We start from the raw sequence: 25,127 nt of genomic DNA on the forward strand, positions 1-25,127 counted from the left end.
GACTGTTTATTTACAAAAACAGGTAGTGGGCTGCTTTGACCCGGGGGTCATAGTTTGCCAACCCCTGTTCTACGTGATTTTTTTTTTTCACTGTAGTTCACAATTCTTTGATCATGACCACCACTGTTAACTTTGCACTTATCAGTATACAACCAACATAGAGTGGAAGAAAATGTTTATGTGCTCTTCATGGAATACAAAACCCCGTGGTCAGAAGGCCTTATTATAGATTTCATATCAAAGAAGAAATAAGTACCTGAAGTGTTACATTTCACAAGAAGTGTGTGAGAGAGCACACTAGAAACTCTATTATTTTACAGTTTTGTTCTAGCCTGGCTTGTCTACTCTTGGCATGCTGGTTCTTGGACTACTCGGGGAATATTTCTCAGAAAACCCTTCCTGTGTGGCTGATGAATAGGTGATTTGAGTTCACATTTCCATCATCTTGGCTGTTTTTTCACGACCGTCAACCTAAGCTTGAAGACCTCTCTCCCACAGCTTGTAAGGGTTTCTCTGGGATCATAGCTTAGTGGCAAGATGGGGCTGTTTTCATCTGTGTTATATGTATTTTCAGGACTAAGGTTCGTATCAGCTTTTGTCTTTCATTGAGCCCCAGGAAATAGATCCTGGGACGAGATCTGCAAACCTATGGCAAACCTATCGGTCCAATTTCATCCACTGACCTTTTCATCCTTTTCATCTGTTTACCGTCTTTCTAGACCATCTTCTTCAAGTAAGGGTCCTCCAAGGCTGACCTTGTCTAATAACCATGCTTCTGGGCTATTGCTAATGACAAATACCTTCCTTCCTTCCTCTCACTGTTACTCACGAGGTGTCTCGACCTCCTTTTGATGTTTTCCCAGTGCAGTTGAGCCTAGTGTTTGATGACAGTGCAACATGATACTAGCAAAGGCACGATACAGCTGAGGCACGAGGGCTGAGACAGGATGGATGCCTCAAGTCGGTTCAGGTTGGGTTTCGCTGCCAAATAAAAAACAAAATTTACAAAAATCTTTCGGTTTCCAGGGCTTTTGGTGTTTCACAATCAAGGACAAGGAATGGTGGGTTCTAACTCCGCCCTTACACCACTGTTGTGATTCTCAGTGTTGTACAACTAAAACCTCATTTGGAGAGGGGATGAGAATGATGAAAAAATGACCAAGTAAATGACAGTTGCAACGATTAGATAAACAGTGGGAAGGGTCATGGAACATGCTTATTGTTAACTCACAAACTAAATCAAAATATACGTTCCTAATAATAAAGCAGACCTAACCGCTTGATCTTCAATTTTCTTGTTCTGTGGCTATAGCTTGGGTTATAAATTTCATGTCCAGAGACTTTTATTTTCACACAACTTATCACAGTCATAGTGGAACTACCACTCATAATTGGCCGTGCATGATTGTTGGAACACACTGGGTGTGACACCCCCCCCCCTCCAGCCCCATCCACGTTTTTGCCAATCTCTGGCATCACACCCGGTTTAATGATGACCAGACCGATTATCTAATGCAGTTTCTCAACCTTGGCACTGGCGATGTTTGAGACCAGCTCGTTCTTTGCGGTGCGGGACTGGGTTGGATGCGTGTTTGTGGTTGGCAGTGGGAGAGCCTGCCCTGTGCATCATAAGGTCATTAGCAGCAACCCTGGCCTCTCCCCACTGGATGCCAATAGTATCCGCACATTTGCGAGAACGAGAAATGTCTCTGGACATTGTCCAGTGACCCCTGTGGGGCAAAGTCGCCCCGGGTGAGAACACGCCAGTGTTATTTTGAGAAGTGTCCTCTGCGCGTGGGCCATTAGACTTTCCTTTGTGTGTGTTCTTCCTGCAGGTATAGTCCCTGGTGGCAATACCACTGTGAGAGGCATTGGGACTTAATCCCTTTAGACGTGTTTGTTCCTCTTCAAATGCGGGTCAAAGGGCTTCCATGCTGATCTCCTAAAACCTATTTCCTGTCAATAAAAGGTGTGCGCACAAGAAAGGAAAACTGCTGATTTGGATCTTCCCTGCCTCGCAAGGGGAGTCACGCAAGTGTTCAAATCCACGTCTTTACGATCTTAACCTTGCCAGTTAAGATCGTGGTGAGAGGGCAGAAGAGGTGCCCATGCCCAGAGATTCCTTCATTCCTGAAGACAGAGGCGGAGGGTCAACACTGGTGGCATACCATTCCTTTTTAACGATTTTTTTTAACTTTTATTAATTTTTATTGGAGTAGACTTGATTTACAATGTTGTGTTAGTTTCAGGCGTACAGCTGAGTGAATCAGTTATACATATACCTATATCCATTCTTTTTCAGATTCTTCTCCCATACAGGTCACGACAGAGCACTGAGTAGAGTTCCCTGTGCTGTACAGTAGGTCCTTCTTAGTTATCTATTTCATACATAGTAGTGTGTGTATGTCATTCCCAAACTCCTAATTTATCAGTCCCCCCCCGTGTTTCCCCTTTGGTAACCATAGATTTGATTTCGAGATCTGCAAATCTGTTTCTGTTTTGTACAAAAGTTCATTCACTTATATCTGGAATCTACTTTAAAAAATGACACAAATGAACTTTTTTTACACCATTTGTTTTCAATAGAACCTAAGATGGAAAGCCATGCCCGAAGACTGATGACAGTTTCAAATGCCATCTCCGGGGGGAAAATATTTCTGGAGTACTGATTGAACCCAAGAAATTGTTGCTGGGAGCTGAACTTCAATAAAGCAAGACTTACACTGACAAAAATCTATGGAATAGTAATTTTTCTCTAACGTGGCATTCTCTTGTGAATATTATTTACCAAGTGAGATTATGCTTCCTATTTTAAAAGGATAAACAATAGATTTACACATTAATAAATTGCTCCAAGGGACATGCTAGTTTTTGTCTAAATGTCAACAACTTGAAAAAATATGTATATCTATTCTTCGGGTTGAAGGGCATTGAGTTGGCTTTTTTTGAGCTCATTTTCAATTCGTGGGTGGGGCTCTATACCAGAGATCGAAAAACTTTTTCTGTAAAGGGCCAGATAGTAAAACATTTTCAGCTTTTCAAGCCAAACAATCTTTGTCGCAACTACTCCACTCGGACTTTGTAATATAGGGGCAAACAGGTAATAAGTAAATGAATGGGTGTTCCAGTATTTTTGGACTTTGCTTGTGGACCCTGAAATATGAATTTCATGGACTTTTCATGTGTCACAAAAATGTTCTTTTTTCAACAGTTTAAAAATGTGAAAACATTCTTACTTGGCTTCAAAAACAGATGGGGGCACAGTCCCCTGCCCCGTAGTCTGTGACCCCAGCTCTGTTGGGAAAATATTTAGCAAGAGCTTGCTATGACAAAGAAATAGCCCTGCCCTGTTGACTCTTAGAGCCTGTGGGAAGGACAGATACCAAATAAAAAGAAACCAAATAAATAGAACTATTGCAAATAGTGACAACTGCTATCGAGGGGGGAAGAAAAAACAGTGCTAGAATTCATCAACCGTGGGGCAAATGCTTTAGATTGTATAAATCACAGGGGGCTTCTCTGAGGTGGTGGCCACTCAGCTGACACCTGTGGATGAGTAGGAGTTGGGCGGAGCATGGAAAGAAGAAACACGCAGGAGGAGGAATCCCCTAGCCCAGAAAGAGCTCGTTTCGTTGAAGTGTTTCAGAATGTGGTTATTCAGTGTCCGATTCTTCTTCTTTTGGGTGAATTCACAGGATGAGCCTGGTGCACCCTGTTTCTGTCTGCTGAGAGGCACTCACCATCCCCGTTCCTGCTCACGGTGGTCTCGGTAACATAATATCTGGAAGACAGTCGCCCAAGACCGTCTGAAATTGTTGTCACTGTAAGTACAAGAAACGCGTGGACGGGTACTTTGGCTCTGGAAATACCATGGCCTATTCACAAGACGCTCTCCTTGCCCTGACCGCGTGCATCGTCTGCGTCCTGTGGGTATTTGGTGCCCTTTATAACGGTGTTTCAGGACATTACCATATTGCAGGGGTGACATCAATTTGGAGCTGCCCCAGCTCTCCTTTTCCTTCAGACATGACTTCTCAACAAAAGGTCACTTTGTTAAAGGGGAGGAGGAGGAATGGGGACAAACATTTTTTCCTGGAGAAGAGCTGCCCTGGGCCCATGAGGGCGTGTACACTAGTCAGCAGCGATAATCAGCGTGTCTCAGAGAATTTAGGGGTGGAGTTTTCTAAATGTGTGTTGGCCTCGTCACCCAAGGAACAGCACAAGCTTTCTTCCTGCAGGAAGAGCACCTGCCCCTGGTTCAGGTGAGTGTGTGTGTGTGTGTGTGTGTGTGTGTGTGGGATATTGATGGGGACAGGGTGAAGGAAGCAGCTTTCACAGACCTGGCAGGTGACAGTCCCTGCTATACACCCTCCTCTCAGACAGAGGCTGCATCTTGATGATACTCTGGCATTATGATGTCAGGGGGGCACTGCGGGGCATTCAGTGTCCCCCCACCACCACCAGCAGCAGGCTCGGAGGAATGGGCACGGAAATGCTGTCAGACAAGATATGGTTCGCGTTGGTATGCAAAGGCTCCCAGAGGTGGAACCGTGCGGAGTCAGGGAGACCCAGGCTTTGGATCCCAGCTCCCCACCTGCCGGTCTCGTTCTCAGGAAGCGGATTAACCTTCCTGCGCCCGGGTTTCCTCTGTACAAGGGAGATGCACAGGACAGGCTCCCAGGGTGGTTATGAAAAGTAAAGGATGCCCTTTGTTTGGGAGAAGTAGGATAAGTACCTGGATAATCCTGTGAGCCAAGGTGATGGGGTGCAGACAGATGTAACCATCTTCACAATGCAGCTTGGGACTCTGGGGTTACCGACGGCAGCCCTTCTCCCGCCGCAGGGCGGTTTTGCCCTCCAGGGGGAGGTTGGCAAATTCTGGAGGCATTTTGGGTCTCATAACTTTGGAGGAGCTTGGCTCCTGGCATCCAGGGGGTGGAAGCCAGGGGTGCTGTTCAACCATCCCGCAATACACAGACAGCACACAACCGCGTGTTACCCTAGCCTCAAGCGTCACGAGTGCCACGTGGAGAAACCCTGACCCGTACAACAAGAGATTTAACTTAATCTTCTCTTTCTTCTTAGAGTATTCAATGGTCTTTTACTGTGAGGGATTAGAGTTAGAATACATATTAAGGAGAGGAAAAAGACAATCACCTTTTAGGATTTTTTTTTTTTTTCTGTTAAATTTAAACCCAGCAGCACAGGGTTCTCATCCTGGAGCAAACATCCACAGCTGCTTAGAGCCGTGGCTTGTGTCCACTGTTAACGCTGAGCAGCTTAAGAGATTCATTTTGTATTGTGATTTCTGTAATTTGTTCTTCAAAAGGATCGTGTGTTCCTTTTCTCTTTCAGAAACAAACTTATGGGGGTTTTAAAGAATATTTTCTAAAGTTCTTGTTAATGCAGGAGCTGGCTTTGATTTGTGACCCAGCTTTCAAAGCCTTAAGCACCTGCTAAGTAGAGTCTTATTTTTATTCCGCTGCAAGACAACTGTGTATTGCAGGGAAATGCTTCGAGTAATATATTTTTGGGGTTGTTTTAGTCTAGAGGGAGATTGACATTCTTTGGACCCAGCTAGAAGAGCTCAGGAAAAAATGGACAGAGTCAGTAGCTAATTAAAAGGAGGCGGCTGAAAAAGAGTCATGATTCATTCATGATAAATTAATACAGCATGCATTATCCTTTTTTAACAGTCGATGCAAAGGGAGAGTCTTTCAGTGGGGACTAAAATATCTATTCCTAAATGCCTGATAACAATATCCATTGTATCTTACCAGCATAAAGGTGCCCTCACAGGGTATTTTAATGTACTTCACCCTCTGGAGTTTGGGGTTCTTATATATAAAACTTTGCCTTTCCTGAAGTGGATGAAGACTTTAATGATAATCAAGGAAATACTTTGATCTTGTCTCTGGTATTTCTAATTCGTTCCCATCCAAAAAAAAAAAAAAAAAAGGTTTAGGGATGTTAAAGGTTTCTTATGAACTAAAAAAAGAAAACAGGAGGAAACCTGCTTTTTATGAGATGCCATTTTCTTTGACGGGACCTGCCAGCAGTCTGTTCCTCACTCTACTCAGATATCCACTAGGATAGTCAGTCATTTTTTTTTAATCCTTTGATGATGATAAAAACGTTCCTCAAGTGGACTGCAAATCCTTAATTAAGAACATTTTATGGCAGCAAATTTACCCGTGATAATAAGCACATCTGGGGGTCAAGATAATCCCAACCAAAAAAGTTACAGTGACTATTTTGTGTGTCTCAGAGAAAATGAAGAAGAGAAGGTTCATTAAGAAGTAAATTGGGACATAACATAGAGCAATCTGCGGGCTGTACTCTTAACCAAGAGACCCCCAGTGCTGTCACGTACCTCCTCCTAGGAGGTAACGAGAAGGGCACCAAAAAACCGGTATAATATCCCTGCCAGAAAGGTTCAACCTGAATCTGTACACGAGGAAATAGACAAATCCAGAACGTACTACATTGTCTAAGACACTTGAACCTGGATTCTTCCCCCAAAAGTCAGCGTCATGCAAAACCAAGAAAGGTCGGGGGTGAGGGAATGGTTCCAGATTTCAAAAGACCGAGAAACATAAGGGTATCTGGATCTCGACTGGATCCTGGACTGGAAAAAAGACCCAGGTGGTACAATTATCTGGGGACTGTGTGGGAGGTTTGTTGATGGAATCAGTGTTACGCTTCATCGTTTCCATGGTAGCGAGGTTGGGGGGCGGGGGGGGGGACTGTGTGGGAGGTTTGTTGATGGAATCAGTGTTACTCTTCATCGTTTCCATGGTAGCGAGGTTGGGGGGCGGGGGGGGGGGACTGTGTGGGAGGTTTGTTGATGGAATCAGTTTCCATGGTAGCGAGGTCGGGGGGCGGGGCGGGGGGGGAACTATCCTTACTCTAGGAGACCCAGGCCAAACTACGTAGGGGGTGCAGCGCCATCCTGTGTGCAGCTCCGTCTGGAACGTCATGAGACACAAATACGAGTACGTGCCTTGTTCTTTTAACATCTTCTGATGTAGAAAAAATGTATGCTGTGTGCCTAGGTACCTCTGTGTGTATACACACACGTGTACACATAGAGACAGAAAGCAAGCAAGCAAGTGAGGCAACGTGTCGACAGTTAGCCGACCCAAGTGAAGGAGCGTACCTGGGTTTGTTTTTATTCTTTCGACTATTTTGTAAGGTTGGGTAGTTTCCAAAAAACGTTTTCTGGGAGAAATACGTATGACGTTTTATTTTGCTTCTCCTGTTTGAAGAGGTGGCTTAGTTCCATTGACTTTTGTCTTTAAAATTTTGTACAGAGCCAGTCACTAGAGGTATATGTTGTGTGTCCCTGCCTCCAGGGAGCCTCTGCTGACCACGGGGCCCTCCATGTTCTGGTGCCCTTTTGGCGGATCGCCCTACGGTGCGGCTGTAGGTTGTGCGCAGCACAGTGTCATCCCCGTGGCTCTAAAGATGACGAATCCATCTCTTTGTACGCGCTAGTTACACAGTAACTGTGGAGGCTGTCATCTTGCCTTTCCATGTAGCTTCTTTACATACCGCTGAGCACACGGTAGGTTCTTGCCAAGAGGGGCATTCAGAGTGTGTCCGTGACAGATCCCATGCCCCCTTCCAAACCTTCCCAGCTCCTGCTGTCTCTGACCTGAGGACAGGCTTCACGTGACAGTGGTCTCCGCCCTGAATACAGGTGAGGGAGTCGCGTCGGGATTTATGGGGAGAGGGTTCTGGTACCTTGCCTTCTGTGTTTGTCTTCGCGTGATTTCCCACAGCACAGTTAACTCCGGCGCTGTGGGTCTGTGGATCTTCGCGTGAGTGCCAGACTCACAAAGCCCATTGGCGTCCTCCCTGGCAAGTGCCGCCTGCCTTCAGAATCGAGAGCAATGCTTTTGTTCAGCGTTTTGAAAGAGGGCATGTGAAAAAAGAGACAAATATCACTTCTTTGTGGCATCTGAAGAAATGATACAGACAGACTTATTTACAAAACAGAAATGGACTCGCAGGCATAGAAAACAAACGTATGGTTACCAGAGGGGAAGGGGTTGGGGGAGGGATAAATTAGGAGGTTGGGATGAACAGATACACACTACCACATATAAAATAGGTAAACAACAAGGACCTGCTGTAGAGCACAGGGAACTATATTCAACATCTTGCACTAACCTGTAATGGAAAAGAATCTGAAAAAGAATATATATAATGTATCACTGAATCACTTTGCTATACACTTGAAACTCACACAGCATTGTAAATCAACTATACCTCAATATAAAAAAAAAAAAGAAAGATAGCGTGTGAAAAGACTCAAGGAACAAGGCGTTCCATTTATAAGAAGACATTACAGACACAATGCAGCCAAATGCTTAGTTTGCCACCTTGACGTCCATTCCAGGGAAGACATTGAGAACGTTCAACCCGATATTCAGTGCTTGGCAAACCGTTCCTGTTGGAACCCCGAGGGCTCTGCTGGTTGCTCCTGGGAACCTCCTTGGGCCCCGGGGTGTGGGGAGTGGTCTCAGTTTGTTCCACCCACTTGTAGCAGACCCACGCTGATAGTCATCTCTAGTGGACCTTCTTATGGACAGAGGATCTGTAAGTACAAACAGTGGCCCCTGATTTCCCCACCTGTCCTGTCTTCTAAGCGAGGACAGCAGTGAGGCTGGAGTCTGTTCAGTTATTTACATAAAGACGAGCGAGGTCTGTCCGTGGCCTCCCCTGTGTCGTACCCACGCTTTCTTTAGCGGCACTGCTGTCGAGCCACAGGGATTCACAACAACAAAAAGCCTCATGGATTGTCTGGGAAGAGATTGCATTGATACGCGAAGCTGTCGAATGTAAAAACCCCAAAGGCCCCTTGCATCGGCTTCTTGGCTGTCTCTCGTTTCTCCAGCTGGACGTGGCTCACCTTGGGCTAAGCCGGCTTCATCTCCCACACGTGCAACACACTGGCCTCCGGTGATCGGTCTGCATCCATCAAGGCCTCTCCCACCACCGGGAGCCAGAGGCACCTTCTCAACACCCAGACCTGATCCTGCCTCTGGCCCTACTAGAGCTCTGCAACGGCTTTGCGTCGGAAGGAAGGTGGAATTCCAGAACCACGGCTGGAAAGGCCTCTATTATAGGGCTCCTAGCACCCTCCGTGTCCCTCAGGCCCTTCTTGCACCTGCCTCACCCTTGCTTTGTTTTCTTCCTCCTCTGGGCCTCCACACAAGTCAGCCTCTCCTTGCACTGGGCCTCCAGCTAGAAAGGCCCACACCGTGCTCCACGCGCTCTGGTCCCGTTGACAGTTTCATACCATTGTGGATGTATTCTCTGTCCAGTATTGATCTGAATCCTGTCTGTTTTTGCAGATGCTTTGTAAGCTCTATGAGTACAGGAAACATACGACTCTCCCTACGGTAGCCCAGCAATGCAGGGCGCCTTGTAGATGTTCAGTAAATAATTGTTGAATACATGAATGAAAAAAATGGTTCCTCTGCTATATTAATACTGATATTAAATGATATTCTTTGGATTTCAGTCAACCAAGAAAGTTACATGCAAAAAAAAAAAAAAAGTCTTTCTGGTGTGATTTGGCTTCTAACTTACACAATGTAAAAAATGATCTTTATCTCTTCTGTGGGATTTCTCAGTCTTCCTCTTGGCCAAAAGTGATGAAACCTCATACCTGTTAAAGACTGTCTCCCACTCGCCAACCTGGGATTCCGGAGAGGAGCAAAAGTATCTGATTCCTGGCATAAGCAAGTACTTTTTTCTGTATAGACTGAAACAAAATTTTAAACCAAGGTACAGGAATTTCCTGCCATATTCCACTGCATGTATTTTACCCATCTTACTGACAATCATTGAAGTGTAGCAGTTCCAATATTTATACTGCATGTCAGGTGCCCTGTTTATTTTGATTTTTTTTCCTATATGAAGCTCATGTTAAACTTTCCATTTTAGGGGTGAGTTGTATGGAAAGATAGTCTACTGTATTGTTTCAAGTATAAAATACGATCTTATTTGAAGTCAATCAGGAAATAATCTATACAACAGCTTATAATTCTTTGTGTTTCTGTATAAAGTGTTGGAAGGCAGTCATAAAATCTCTGTAGTTAGATTTTTATAATTTTAGGAGTACAGTCTTTGAATTTTAAAATTATAATGAATTGCTGATGAGTGGTTGGTATACTACTGCTTTAACCTACACCATTGTACTTCTTTGTATCTCTGTACTGCCTTAAGTATATCTCTATATTGCTTTAAACTATACTACTTTATTTCTCTCTTTGTATTAAAATCAACTCTGGGTTTGAAGACCTAATGGAGATTTACCAATTTATGTTTTCCTAATCCCCTGCTTTCATGACTTGAAATCTAGGTTCTTTCCTTGAATTTGAAAGTTTTGTTAACTGTACATTAGTCTCTAGCTGTTTGGTTTTTTGCAGTTTGTTTCCATAGCCTGAGGGGGTTTGCTGAGTTGCTTTGAATTGTGTAACATTTCATACCAGATGAATGCAGAGCTAGTTGTTTCTAGTTATGTTTCAAGTTTATTTATTGCTACAGTCTAATATTCAGGGTGGGGTTGATCAAATGCATAGCTAATGTACATTTACAGTAGTGAGTAGATGTCATTTCCTTACTTAGTTACTTGCGGGTTTTGCTTTTTAAAATAAGCATCAGCCAAAAAACATCGACTCCAGAATAAATTTATCTTTCAAGGACAATTCTGTTTGTTAGAAATAGGAAATTGCCTAATAACGTCCTCACTTTTGGAGACATTATCGTACAAATCCAGAAGATAAGTTTGTTAAGCACATTTAATAATACTGAACATCATACTGATAACTAAAAGTAATTTTGGTTTCCTATTCAGAAACCACACATTTGAAGTGTTAGAGAACTTTGTAACGTACCGTGATTTTAAAAAACTACTGGTCTTTAGTTTATTTCAGATATTATTGTAAGTCATCTTCATTAGGAATGTAAAGAATTGGTTTAGTCCCCATTCTCTAGTTTCCTTCTCAATAATTTGAAAATATCATTTAAGTACTATTTTTCTGCTGTAACTCTTTCATAATACTGGAAAGCATTCAGTAGCTAAGATGTAATTCCCTTCAGAAAATTTTGTATCGGGCTTGTAGGAAACTTTGAAATTCTACACAGTAACCTTAGACTCTGAAATCTCGAATCACCTTACAATGTCTGTGACATAAAAAATGAGGGCTGCAGCTTTCCCAACCTTACTAGTGTAATTACTCTCGTGACAGTTTTATTTCGAGAGGCAGAAGGAGTGGGTTGGGACCAGGCTGCATCCTAAAAGCAATGAAGTGAGTTTCCAGCTTCCTCTGTGGTCTTTGGGCATTTGTTGGGTCAAGTGGGAAAGGATGGGCGAGGGACAGAGGGAGGAGACATGATGCATTTGGGGTGTTTCTTTATTTAGTGATGAGAATGAGCCTCCTACAACAAAGTGGATGCCTAGTGCCGTGGTTCACACCTTTCCCCAGCTCTGAGTCTGGGAGTGGGAGCTTCCTGGGTTCACGCCCCCCACGAACTCAAGTCCCAGTAATCGTGCTGCCCATCACACACACCCGCCCACAGCACAGCCCCTCTTGGACTCTCATTTTCCAACCATTTTGCCCCTTTTCCCCTCATCCCCCCCTAAGCCGCCCCACCGTGGAAGCTGTCATTCGACATGTAGTTTGCTTTGCCACCTACAGTTTGAATGAAGCCGTACATAAAAACTGTATAGTGGTCTCAGACACACACACACAGACCTGTGTTTATACATAGTTGTTTCTGCTTCGGCACCCTTGTGGATTCCATGTTGAGAATGTTCTCCAAGGGGCATGTTTGCGGTGAAATGATGCGTCAACAGCGAAGATACTCCTTTAAGAATGTTCTCAACATGAAAACCCAAACCCGCTTTGTGTTTTTTCTTAGCCTCTCTCTTTCTCTCTCTCTCACGCACACCCAGGCTTTTTTCTTTTTCTTTTCTTTTCTTTTTTTTTTTTTTGCAGAGTTAGAGTTAAATGTGTCACTGTGATCACTACAAAGAAAAGCCATCAGGTTCTTTCCCTGTAGGAACAATTTCACTTGACATCCTGTCTCCTTTCTGGCTGTGCTCTGGGAAGGATGGATGTCCTCTTGTCATATCCATACTCCTCTTCCCACTGCATGCTTCTCAATAATGATCTACCCATGAGTGGCTGGTTCTTTGTGTGTATCTGGGGGATCCCCCCGAGTGGCTGGCTCTTTGTGGTTTGTGTGTATCTGGGGGGGATCCCCCTGAGTGGCTAGCTCTTTGTGGCTTGTGTGTATTGGGGGGATCCCATGACTAGTATTTTATTGTTTGTGTGTATCTGGGGGATCCCCCAAGTGGCTGGCTCTTTGTGGCTTGTGTGTATTGGGGGGATCCCATGACTAGTATTTTATTGTTTGTGTGTATTTTGGGGGGCGGTCCTGCACTGCTTTGGGACACCGCCCTGGAGGTTTGGTGCATTTGTCTTGGAACACTGATTTAGATGCTTTCCGTCCCATTGTGGGTTTCATGGACATTGATCCGCCGATGCTATGATGTAAGAACAGACAAGACCTTTGAGATGGGGAATCCGAGCCCTCCTCAGGCTGTGGGCTGGCCGTGTCCCTGGCCAGGACGGACCCCTGAAGTCATGCGCACCGCCATCATGGTGTATATTTGCTCCTTGCAAATCCACAGGGCTCTCAATTTGAAATAATCACTCTACCTTTTATGTCTCTCTTTTCATCAGATACGGTGGGGGTCATTTTCCTTTTTCCAGCTAAACCTACCGAAAAAGAGGCTGGGATAAAGAAATCGAGCTTTACCATGGATGAGGGTTCTGAAGGTGCGGCAAACCCAAGGCTTTAGACCTAGGGTATGTTTGCTGTTGTGTCTTCAAATTCTGCACTATAATAATCAGAGCTTTCTGTCATGAGGGGAAAACTGTAGAGATTAGAAATCTGTGTTAATTCAATACTCTGTAACAAGTATTTATTACCCACTTATTATGTGCTTGTGCTAAAGGAATAAGGACTTAAAAAGGGAATCTTTTTTTTTTTTTTTGATTCTATGACAAGGGCCAGACGCACAGTATTTGACAGAACATCATTCTTTAACAAATTGAAGTTTTCTCAATTAGGGTCTTTCAGGCCAACTGGGAGCCCAGGGTCATTTTCTTTTTTATGCGCATTTGTACAGATTATCATATTTGAGGAGTTTGGGGCATTTACTACGACAGTGTCTCCAGTGTCAGAAAGACAGTATGATTAAATTGTACTTTGCAGGCTCTTTTTCTTTCCTGATTACAAAGATAAGTAGACCATTCGATACATATATACAAGAAGGTATAAAGCATCGTGTAAATACTGCTCCCCCAGAACTAATGACAAAGTTCTGTCATCTTTCTTTTCAGTTTTGTGTATGCATGTCTATACACACAGACACAGAAAACATACATATCCATACATAAATATGAACTTGTTTTATTTGCGATCTTGCTGCCTTTAGTTCCTGTCAGATTTTGCCTTTTCCACCCTAAAATTATACCCTGAAGTTTTTCTTCATGACAAAATAATAGTCTGCGAAAATCAAGAATTTTAAGGGCTGCACGATATGCTATTATGTCATTTATTGAACCTTTCCCCAACTCTCCTGGCTTCACAAATTTCTAAGGTTGGTAGGAATATATTGACAAAGGACACGTGTGTTGTGTGGGTCTCTTGATATTTTCACAGAAAACGGAATTCCTAGAAACGCAAACACCAATTCAGAGAGTGTAAAACTGTTGAGACTATATTCATCCTCACATATGCTCCCAAGCGTCCAGGGAGCACATGTGCAATAACATAACCCACGAGCAGGAGTCCCCGTTTTCCAAGATTCAGCCTCATCCTGTCGTTGTATTTGCCACATTGATAGATTACAAACAGCATTTTCCCTCTGTTTTCCTTTTAGTTCTTGATCCCTAAGGAGGCTGGACAGTTTTCACGTGGATATGAATTTATCATGGTTTCCTCGTTCATCGCTTGACGTTTTTTAATTAGGATGTCGACGGCGCCTTCCTCCTTGCCATCCCTCTCCTTCTTAGCCAGTTGCTTATGATACCCTTCTCCGTTCTCAGATCATGGTTCATAATCACATATTTCCTTTGAATTACTTTGTGGCCCCCGCCTTGTTTTCCACTCTGGATTCTTCTCCGGCGCAGAGTCTTTGTTGCATGTTGCTGCAGGTAACGCTGCTGGGCTTGGACATGTCTGGTGGCCAGATTGCACAGATAAACGGAGAAGAAATACCAGATTTTGGGCCATTTTTCCCATAACATAGAGTCTTGGGAACTCTGTGGTCCTCCAGGTGAGCACAGTAACGAGGGGTGGGTGTCAGGATTTCAGAGGTAGCTTTGTAGCTTTCATCCAGGTGCATTACGTTGCAAGTCGAGCGTGATTTTGACTGCTCAGCTACCACTATCCTCTTCTGACGGTGAGAAAGAGGAGGACCAGGGATTGAATTGTTGCAGGTATTGGTAACCGTGCTTCGCTGTTCCCCCAAGCTCAACATGATGTCTGCCTCCCGTTCATTGTTCTTCTCTGGGGATCTTGTTCATGAGAGAGCAACAACCAGAAATGTGCTCATCTGGGCATGAAGGCTCTCGCCCCATCTCCCCACCCTGGGTCGCAGGTTCCGTGGAAGCAGAGACCGTCCGCCTGAACTGCAAATACTTGGCCCGCGATGGGCTCTATTCCTGGGCCAGTGCAGCTCTGGCCCTCGTGGTTTGACTGGTTTAAAACTCTAGTTTGGAAATGATTTTCCCTCTCGAGTTTGCAGCCATTGCTTTGCTCTGGCTATTCAAAGACCAAAGCCATTCTGGGTCTTATTTTTTTTTTTTAGATGAAACCCATTTATCCTCCCCCAGCCACCCACCATGTGCTTTGGGATGTTTTGTTTGTCCTCAGTGTCCGAAGATTCCATGAAATGGTCTGTTTTCACTTACCATTTGGACATCTGTTCAATGTGGAGATCCATGTCCTTTGCTTCTGAATCGATGTCTCGTTTGCATCCTGGGTAATTTATCCCCTACATGCTTTGTCTTTCTCCCCTCCTCTGGAATATCCACTGGCTGAATACTGGACCCCTGCTTGTTGATATCCCCATTTTCATATCTTTTCTCCCCTGTGGTCAATCACTTGGCCTCTTTGCTCCATCTTCCTTTGACCTGTCCTCAACCCCATCTTCCCAGCATTCTGCTGAATCGTCTAACATACGATGCATTTCCAAAAGTTCTCATTTGTTTTCTAGATGCACTTCTTGCAAAGCATCCTTGGTTGATTGGTTAGTTGGTCGATGGTTGGCTTTTTTTTTTTTTTTGGTCCTTTTGTCCTAGTCCTTTCTGTTAGAGATTCCTTTCAAACGTATCCTGGTTCTTAGCTTCTGTTCATAGTCAAAAGGGAGGCTGAGCCACGCTGAGCCAGTTCCGCTGCTTACTTGTAGGTACAGCTTGTTGGCTGGCTGGCTGTCGAATCCGTGCCCTCCAGGTGTCAATACCTGTGGTCTGAGGCCATCCACGTCCCGCAGAGAGGAATCCTGTCTTGCAGAGAATTGGGACCCACACGTGAGGAGGCCCATGGCTCTGTGGGGGGGCAGGGTGGCTCACCCCATCTCACATCCCGTCTTCCTTGACACACGCTCAGGTTCCTGCCCCTTTTGGACGCTTCCTCCAACATGGAGTTGCCAGTGTGCAAAAACCTGTGGAATTTCCTCATTCTGCTCTTGTCTGCTCTCTGTCTGTCTTTGTCCAAGTGGGTCAATAGATTGTAAAGATTTCCTCATTGGAAGTGTAAGTGTAAGTGGTGTTCAGAAATCATTGATGTATCGTATGAGATGCATCTGCCATTTTGCCCTTGCAGCTCTCGTTGGCTCTCAACCTCTCTGTAGAACACAATATTCTTAACCCTCCTGTTTGATGAGAAAATTGACACTGAGGATTTCGGAAATTTCCCCAGAATCGCACAGGTCATGTGTTACAGCTGAGGCTGGACCCAATGTACTCCTGCCCCTAACTTCATGGTTGCTAGTTTAGGCTGTGACACCCATTAGAGATATGGGGCATTGCTGATGGTCCATCGTTTTTGACCTATAAGAACGGCTATTTCAAATGTTTCATCCTAACCCTGTGATAACAAGATCTTGTCCCATTTCTCAGTCATTAAAGCTTTTCTTTTCCATTGCAAACAAATATTGAACTCTAGGATCCAAAAAGCATTAAATAAAAGGCAGGGGTGTCCCTCCGTTGAACAAAATATAAATTCTGAGTTGAAGAGCTAACCACAGTTAGGCTGAAGCACATTGCTGTGAATTTACTTGTTATTTGATCTATCGTGCAGATGCAGTGGTTATCAGAGGAGATAATTCATTTGTGTGCGTTGGGCAGGCAAATTGATCTTCTCCTGTAATCCATTTTCATGTAAAGGAAACACATTTTTAAGAGCTGCTGATTGATTTTTCTGCATTCCTCGGGAGTTGCATTTTTATTCAGAAAAATAAGCACGCTGCTCTCAAATCACTTCTGCATGCATATATGACTTCTGTTGGCAGGGTTCTCAAGTATTTCCATGACATGAGCAAACTCTAAGGATTCAGGCAGAACGGGGAAGTGGAGGTTCAGAGAATATTGCTTATGTTCTGACAATTCGGTCAAGAGGATCTGTCTTATGAGCACTTTCAGGCAGGGGAAGGACTGAATTTACAGTTTTCTCTATTGGTTGAATTCATAAATGTTCATTTTAAACGCTGTAATGTTTCTAAATGATGTCAGAAAAAAAGGTCTTGTAGGTAATGATGAAATAACCAAACCCCAATATTAAAGGTTTACCACAGCATGCAGGAATATTGGTAGATGGAGGAAAATTCAGAGTTCAAAGTATTTTAATGTTATATTCCAAATTGGAGCTTGGATAGAAAAAGCGTCATTATGTACAAAGAAACTTGCATGTACGCTTTCTGGTAGTTTTGTCAACTCGTTCCTAATTATAAACTGGTCAGGAATCTAGCACAGAACTGAAGAATTACTCTCTAACTTAACAGAAAGAATCATTTACGTGATAACTTACGGCTCGTCCAAGGTTACACCTATCTGTTAAGGGTCATGACCTGTCCACAAATCAATGTGTGCAAATATTTCCTCAGTTCCCCTCTGTCCTAGGAGTTGAGTTGGTTGTGGAGGGCATGAGACGAATGGTCTCCTGGCCTCCTGCAGTTCTAGAACAGCAGGAAAACCAGCCATTAAACTGGACGCTAACTTTTTTCTTTCTTTTCTCATTTCCTCCCCGAAGTCCCCCTTCCCTAGGTTCTTCCCTTCCTTTCTATATTCACTTTCTGTGACTGCTGTAATAATTGCCACAAACTTTGTAATAAATCACCACAACATAAATTTATTATCTTAGGGTTCTGGAAGTGAGAAGTCCAAAGTGGGTTTCACTGGGCTAAAACCAAGATGGTGGCAGGGCCAGTTCCTTCTGGAGACTGTAGAGCAGAACGGTTTCCTTGCCGTTTCCACCTTCTACAGGTGCCTGCATTCCTTAACCTCCTGGCTGCTTTCCTCTATCTTCAAAGCCAGCAGAACTAGCATCTTCCAATTTCTCCCCATCTTCACATTGGGCTCACATTGGGCCCACCTGGCTAATCCAGGACCATCTTCCCATGTCAGGGGCCTTAACTTAATCACACCTGCAAAGTCCCTTTTGTCACTTAAGTTTTGCCACTTAAGGTAAGATAGTCACAAGTTCTGAGGATTAGGACGTGGACATCTTTGGGGGGTCGGGACTCAGCCCACCACGATGCCCGTTGTTCTATCTGCTCTGAGGTTGCTCCGTCCAGACAGTGTATCCTGGCCTGGGCCTTTATGAAATGCCATGGGCTGTGCTGAGCCTCATACCATGTAGCGTAGAGATGCAGCTCAATACCTGTTTTTAGGTGGTACGAAGAAAAGAAAAGAATTTGGTATAGTGATGAATACCACAGATTTTTTTTCCATATGTGGGATATGGAAATACATTTGTAAACCAAATCTCCTAGCCTGAGATCTCTCTAGCTTTGGATAGGAAAGCATTTGGTTTAAGATTTATACCCACTGTACTCATTTTCTGTTGTTTCACAACAAACAGTGGCTTTAAGGAACCTCTGTAAGTTACCTCCCAGCCTCTGTGGGTCAGGAGTCCAGGCCAGGGATAGATGTTCCCTCTGCTTAGCCTGGCACCAGGCTGACATCTCATCTGAGGCTCAGGATCCCTTCCCAACTTCAGGGGGTGCTGGAAGAATTCAGTTTCTTGCAGATGGGGTCTGAGTTCCCTGTCTCCTTGCTGCCTGTCCGTCCCGGGCCATCTTCAGCTCCTAGAGGTCACCCACCATTCCTGGGTACATGGCCCCTGCAAGCGGTTCTCATCATAGCTCTTTGTGACTTCGGAGAGACTTCTGGGCTCCGTACCTTTTAAGGGCTCACCTGATTAGGTCAGGCCCACCCAACGTAATCTCTCTGTTGAATGAACTCTGAGTCAACCAATCAGTGCCCTGATTACAGGAATGACACCCATCCTATTCACAGGTCCCGCTCCCGCCCCCCTCAAGGAGAGGGGATTATACAGGGTGTGTATACCAGGGGGGCAAGAATATTGCTGGTGTTCTTAAAATTCTGCCTATCATACCCACATTTCTCTGGCTTGGGTTGGTTGGACCTTGTCTCCTTGGAGAAAGTTGTCCTCCGTGCGAACGACTTTCTTTCTCTTTGCAACCACTGTTTCTTGAATCCCACAGTGTGAGTATGTCTGTGGCATGCTCTTGGGGTCCCCATCATCATTTGCTGAGATTCCCAGTGGGCATCAATCAAGATCTCTCCTGGTGGGGTTCAGGGAGAAGGCTGGACGGCTCCTGGACCCACATGCGCCACGGCTCCCTTTCTTTTTTTTTTTTTTTTCAATCTCAGGGTTGCAGCAGCCCTGCCCTGATCCAAATGGGGGGAAGGCGCCTCTCCCAAGTCTGAAATCCAGGCTGGGATTGAATCCAAACATCTGGATGTCCTTTTCCTGCCCTGTCTTCCAGGGCCTCCCCCATGCAAATCCATCACGCACATAGCTGTCTGTGGGTTCCTGACTCTCGCTCCCCATCCTTGGACACTCAGCAGCCATCAGTGTATAATAAATTACTTACAGGGCAAAAGTTAAGAAATGCAGGGTAGGCTGTGATAATATTAGGGGTATGCACGTAAAACTATGGCTTTAGAGGAAGATTTGAATTGAGACGGGGACGTGGTTATAAATACTTAGGAAAGAACTATGTCTCAAGATAGACTAGCATCTCTTTGACTTTATCCACTGAGAGTTTTCCCTGTATAGAGGGGGTTGTATATAATGCTGACGTTTGATTTCGGGGGTCTTCTTGCCATTGGAGTTAGTTTTTGTTTTTTTTTTTTAAGATTTTTTTTGCCGTGGACCATTTTTAAAGTCTTTACTGAATTTGTTACAATACTGCTTCTGTTTTGAGTTTTGGTTTTTTGGCCGCAAGGCGTGTGGGATCTTAGCTCCCCGACCGGGGATGGAACCCTCACCCCCTGCATTGGAAGGCGAAGCCTTAACCACTGGACCGCCAGGGAAGTCCCTGGAGTTAGTTGTTTTAAGTAGATAACTCATGCACCCGGAGATAATCCCTCTGAGATCACCCAAATATTTACGTATTTACATACACAGGAGCCATGCTTCTTCCCTTTCGATTATGTGATGAGGCATTGTACTGAACCTAACGATTTTCTTGCTGACAATTACTGTGTTGCAATGAGTTTGCACAGTATAAGTGTAATCAGCATTAAATTCAAGGCTTGCTATTTCAGTGTTTATGTATCTCGTTGTTTTTGGAAGTGGTACCATTTAAAGTGGTTTCTAATCAGTGCACAACCTTGTTACTGTTTCTTTTCTATGTGTAAGAATGATATCCATCTCTGACCTCAGGAGGGAACTAGACACCACCGCTCTCCCAGGCCAACTCCTTACTATTTTGTATGCCTCACTTGGCTTTTTTCTTCCTACTCCTGCCCCCCCAACCCCCATCATGTTAGCTCTAAGGATTGTCATGTAGATTGTTGGTTGACTTCAGCTCTTTTGGACCTTATGGTGTAGAGGACCTCTCTATAATCCTGCATCACCAAAGATAGGATGCTTGTAGACTGTGGATGAGGACCAAGAGGGCCACACACAGAATGGGTGTAGGAAGCTCAGGGCTTGGGGTCCAGTTCCTTTGTGTCAGGTGTGGAGATAGGATCCCAATCACGGAAACTCAGAAGTGAGCCCAGGAGGCTGTTCAGGTGTTGGCCTTAGAGGCCAGCAGTCAGGCGCGGGGATGGTGTGTTAGCAGTGGGGTTCTATGTGACTGACCTATAGATGGTACTTCCGCTTTCTGACAGCATGTTCTTTCCCAGACTCTGCAATCTGATTTCTTCCATTTGTTCACTGAAACACCAGTCTTGGGACTCAGCAACCTCCTAATTACCAATTCCAGAGCTGTTTTCTCATGGACTTTATACAATTTGATAATTTTGACTAGATCTTAATTCTTCAAAGCATAGTTTGTATTTAAGAAATAAACGGGTACACAAAACAGAAGTTAAAGTCATCCATTATATCACTGGTTTGAGTCTGTAACATGGAAGTAGGTAGAAGTCTTCTCCTCATCTTCCAAAATAACCATCCAGAAATAATCATTTATTAACATTTTGATGTTATTTCCAGTAACTCCAGTAATTCCAACTTTTCTAGTAATTGTTTATTCCAGTTTTTAAAAAAATATTAAAAAATTTTATTCGTATCTTTGTCTGTCATGTTGTACAAATGCAATGTATATGACCATATTTTAAAAACATACAAAATATTTTTCTTTTTGAATCTCTTTACTGATTGCATTTCCAAGCTTACCTTTTGTTTCTTTACATATAAACGATACTTATTTTAGGGTCTTTGATAATTACACTCTCTGTAATTTATGAGGGTCTGTTTCACTTGTTCTTTGTTTTGGTTGGTTTTTATTCACGGTACCTTGTTTGCTTGTGTGTTTTGTGAATTTTCCAAACTATTGAGTTTCTTGTTTTTCTTGAAAATATATCGATTTGGATACTTTGAGGCTAGATTTTTAGTTTGATTTCTATAGAAAATATTTTTATTTTTTTCAGAATCTTGGGAGAACTTCAATCAAAGGTCATTTTATTTCAATTTTTTGTACCTCATTAAAAAAATCTTTATGGAAATATCAGCTCTTTATAGATGCCCATTAGGTATCTTCCATATTGGTCTTTTAGGGCCCAAGGAACCTCCTATGACACAGACCTCCGTACCTAGGGTAGATCCAAGGAGATACCTGTAGAGACCACCTGGCAGATACAGGTGACTTGAGCCAGCATTCTGGACCCACCTGTGATTCCACAAGGTCATTGGGAGATGGAAAATGAATCCTGGAAAATTCCATGTCTTGTAGCAGACAGTTGTTTTTGTGTGTTTCCTGTGGGTCGGTATTTTCTTTTTATCATGGGAGTTTCCTTAAAAAGACAGTAATTTTATTTTATTAAAAAAATCCTTTCAACATTCAGCGTCCCTGAAGAGCCCATAAATAAATGTCATAGGCAGCTTCGCGTTGGAATTTGAGTGGTCGTTTCCTGCATTGTCTCTGTGTGATTTTGCTGTAAGTTCTCCTTTGCACTTACCTGTGAGGGGCCTCGTGCTGTAACTTCACCCAAATGCAGTGCCCTCTGCAGATGTGTTCTATCGCTGCTGGATCCTTTTGAAGACAAGCTCACAAGACTATGAGAAGTCCTTGCCGGGTTGGACCCAGGCTGGCTCATATCATGTCTTCATTTTGCCATCACAGCAGTACATTGTCTGATCTTATTCTCTGGAGAGGAAGGGGGTGGGCAGCTGTTGGGGGTAAAGAAATATTTCTCTACCCGTGTCGGTTCTTCTGGCTGGTCTAAGAACTCAATGGACATGAGACAGATGAACAGGAGAAAATTACACAAAAGTTGAATAACATGTACCCATGGGAGAGACCCAGGAAAACTGAGTCACTCACTAAAATGGCCCAAACCCTCACCTTAAATACCACCTTTACTTAAAGACAAAAGAAGTTTTGTTGGGGGTAGTGCTTTGGGACTTCACAGGGGAGGAAGGCAATTCATATGGAGACAGAAACACACAAGTTTGGTAAATAAATGTTTGCTGGGCCAGGCAGAGATAATGGGACACAGAGAGGACTCTGATCTCCAGGCCCTGGCGAGTTTCTCCCAGCCTACCTGGTCCACAGTCTTTGCCGTCATGTGATGCTCTGTTCCTGGAACAGGCCCTCTATGTAAGTTTTTTTAGGCAGTTAGGGAGAAGTTCAAAGTTTCTTCCTGAGTCTTTTGGGCTGGGATTGTTTTCAGCTGGAGATAATCTGTATGCCAAAGAGATATTTGGGGGTGGCAAGTTTTGCTCCCCGACACAGGGCCTCCGTAGACCCGCAAGGCCATGCACAGTAGCCCTGAAGAGGAGCAGGGGTTGCTAGTGTGGAGCTGACATGTGTAGCACAAATACTGGACTGTGTTGTTCCTTCAAGCCCATGAGAGCTGCCTGCCAGAGTAACTGAGTCATAGCTGACCTGACCTACAGCCTGACAGGTATGGAACTAGCATCTCACGAGACGGGGCAGGTACACACCTGCACGGATTTTCATCAGAATGTTGATAAGTGGCATCTGGCTCTCTGTAGATGCTGAACAGTCAGGATGGTACACCGAGGGCTGTGATTCTGTAGTCTGTATGATACGTCACGGGAAAGGGAGGTTGATTTTGTGTAAAATTCAGATTTGACAAGGGCCCCAACTCTGCTGGTCCAAGTGTCTGCCCCAGCGAGCCTGGTCGGCATGGTATCCGATAGAAAAACAGATCCAGTCTCGGCAATGAGCGACTTTTATTCAACAGGGTTATTGCAAAGGGCGAGACAGATTATTGCAAGACGGAAAACACACTGACCATACGGTCTGCAAGAGATTCAAAGGTTAAGCAAAAAAAAAAAAAATATATATATATATATATATATATATATTTTTTTTTTTTTTTTTTAACAGAGAGAAGTGAGCCAGGCTGGAAAGAAGCAGGTGTGGTGAAGTGGATGAAAGGATGGCCTGATTGGACAGTAGATCAGAGAATGGTTTACCTGGAGGCCAGCCTGTTCTCAGGAGGGGCTGCCTTCTGGCTCAGGCTGAGGGTGGGACTTGGAGGAAGGAGAGAAGCTGAACCCAAGTTTGGTGTTCCAGTTGATCAGTGGGGACAAACCGTTCAGTGAATCAGCCATGAGACAAAGGACGGGAATTCTGAGGTTCTGTGTCTGGCCTGGCTGTAGGCAGGCATGGAAGGCGTCCATGAAGCCTTACAGGGAAAGGAGGTCATGGTAGTCAGCCCTTTTCCAAAACATAGATGGTGTGGGTATTTCTTAGCTGTCTCTTGTTTCCCAAGATCACAGGGCTTGGGTGAGGTTCAGCGTTGTCAGCGGTATGACGTCCGCCTACCAAGTTCTTCTTCCATTCTTGTTGAGATGCAAGGGAGAAACTATTCAGTGGTCACCCCAAGAGAATGTACATGAAGGCATATCTTCATCACGTGACCTGCACAGGCAGTGCTGTTGGCCAAGCCTTGGCAGCAGAGCGAAGGTGGACGGTTAAGAGATGCTTGAGAAGGGATGCCAAGACTTGGTTGGGAGTTTCCTCTTTCCAGGGAGAAGCTCCTTCTGCGAATATGGGAACTAAATTCCCGCTGGTGCAGAAGCCACGAACGTGTTGCCGAGTTCAAGCCCCTACCGCTCGCCACACAGCAGACCAGTGAATCGAGAGACAAGTTGTTGGGACAAGGGATAGCCACTTTATTCATAAAGCCAGCAGACCGAGAAGATGGTGGACTCGTGTCCCAAAGAACCATCTCACTCGGGATTGGGTGCTGGTTTCTTTTATAGAACAAAGAGGGGGCAGTGAGGAGGTAGAGTTAAAAAGGGTGTAAGTTGTTGCATATATCTCCTGGTTCTGGCCGACGCCAAAGGGGATGTGTTCATTTCTTCCTGCCTGCAGCCATTGACAGGTGGGCCTGCTCGGGATGTTTCCTGTGAGCTAAGCAAAGGTATTTTAGCTTCATGCTCATTACCTGGAAGGCAGCCCATCTCTGGGGCCATTATGTATAACTTAAGGTATAGGCAACATCCTTTTAGTGATGAACTTGTAGCAAAAGCGGTAGAATTATAGAGATTAAAGTAAAAGAAACAGATCCAATATGGAGTTAGATTTGTTCTTCCCTGTTACAGACGGAGGGTACATGAATGGAGTTTCCATCTCCTGGATCCTCTGCTCACATCCCTGACCCGGAGATGGTGCCTTGAAGATCGTGTGAACGCCTGTTGCTTTAACCTTGAAACACACCGAGTTGGGAAGTTTATGCGAGCTACCCGCTTCTGTTGGCTATTCTCTCAACACACATTTCCATGTACTTGTTTTTAAAATCTGTTGTTGCTGGGTAATTTCCATTGATTATAATGATTTTCTGTGAGGCTTTGCAAGAGAAGGTTTAGAAAGGGTTATAAATGGGACTAATTAGTAAGACGCAAACCGCTTTTACGGCTGTTTCAAAACATTCAGATGACCCGTAGTTAAATTATGTTGCCAAATTATTTGTTAATTATCACCTTCCTATCAAGTTTGTTTCATCGGGAGACCCCATCCACCATCTAGTAGGCAAAGAAAGAGGCGTCCTGTGAATAGGTGCCTTGGAGAACACTGGTCTGGTTGGGTTTCTTTCCTATGGGGTATGCTTTTATTTTTTTCTTTCTGCTTCAGTATATCTTTAGATGTTGAGTTTGCTTATGGACTGATGGTGTCTCCTGGCTGGGAAGGATTATACTAGTCACTTTGTTCAAATTCCCTGCTTCTCGGTGAAGTAATCCCTCTGCAGTATTCCCAACAGATGGGGTTTTTGTCCATCTCCGATAGATGCGATCTGACAGGCTGATCATTTTGTGGTCTGGCAGCTGTTATAAGGTCGTGGTCCTTATTTTGGACAAAGTCCTAG

At 44.2% G+C, this 25,127-nt stretch overlaps 1 protein-coding gene across 2 annotated transcripts in view; it reads left to right on the forward strand.

The window, feature by feature from the left end:
* The window catches only part of STS (steroid sulfatase), a 165,681-nt gene that overhangs the window by 34,706 nt on the left and 105,848 nt on the right, over positions 1–25,127 (forward strand). For both annotated transcript variants that reach the window (XM_057538028.1, XM_057538027.1), the window contains exon 2: positions 3,696–3,823. The gene's annotated coding sequence lies outside the window, so the exon portion shown is untranslated. The remainder of the gene's footprint in view (positions 1–3,695; positions 3,824–25,127) is intronic.

The sequence above is a fragment of the Balaenoptera acutorostrata genome, chromosome X, assembly GCF_949987535.1.
Source record: "Balaenoptera acutorostrata chromosome X, mBalAcu1.1, whole genome shotgun sequence".
Taxonomy (NCBI): Eukaryota; Metazoa; Chordata; class Mammalia; order Artiodactyla; family Balaenopteridae; genus Balaenoptera; species Balaenoptera acutorostrata.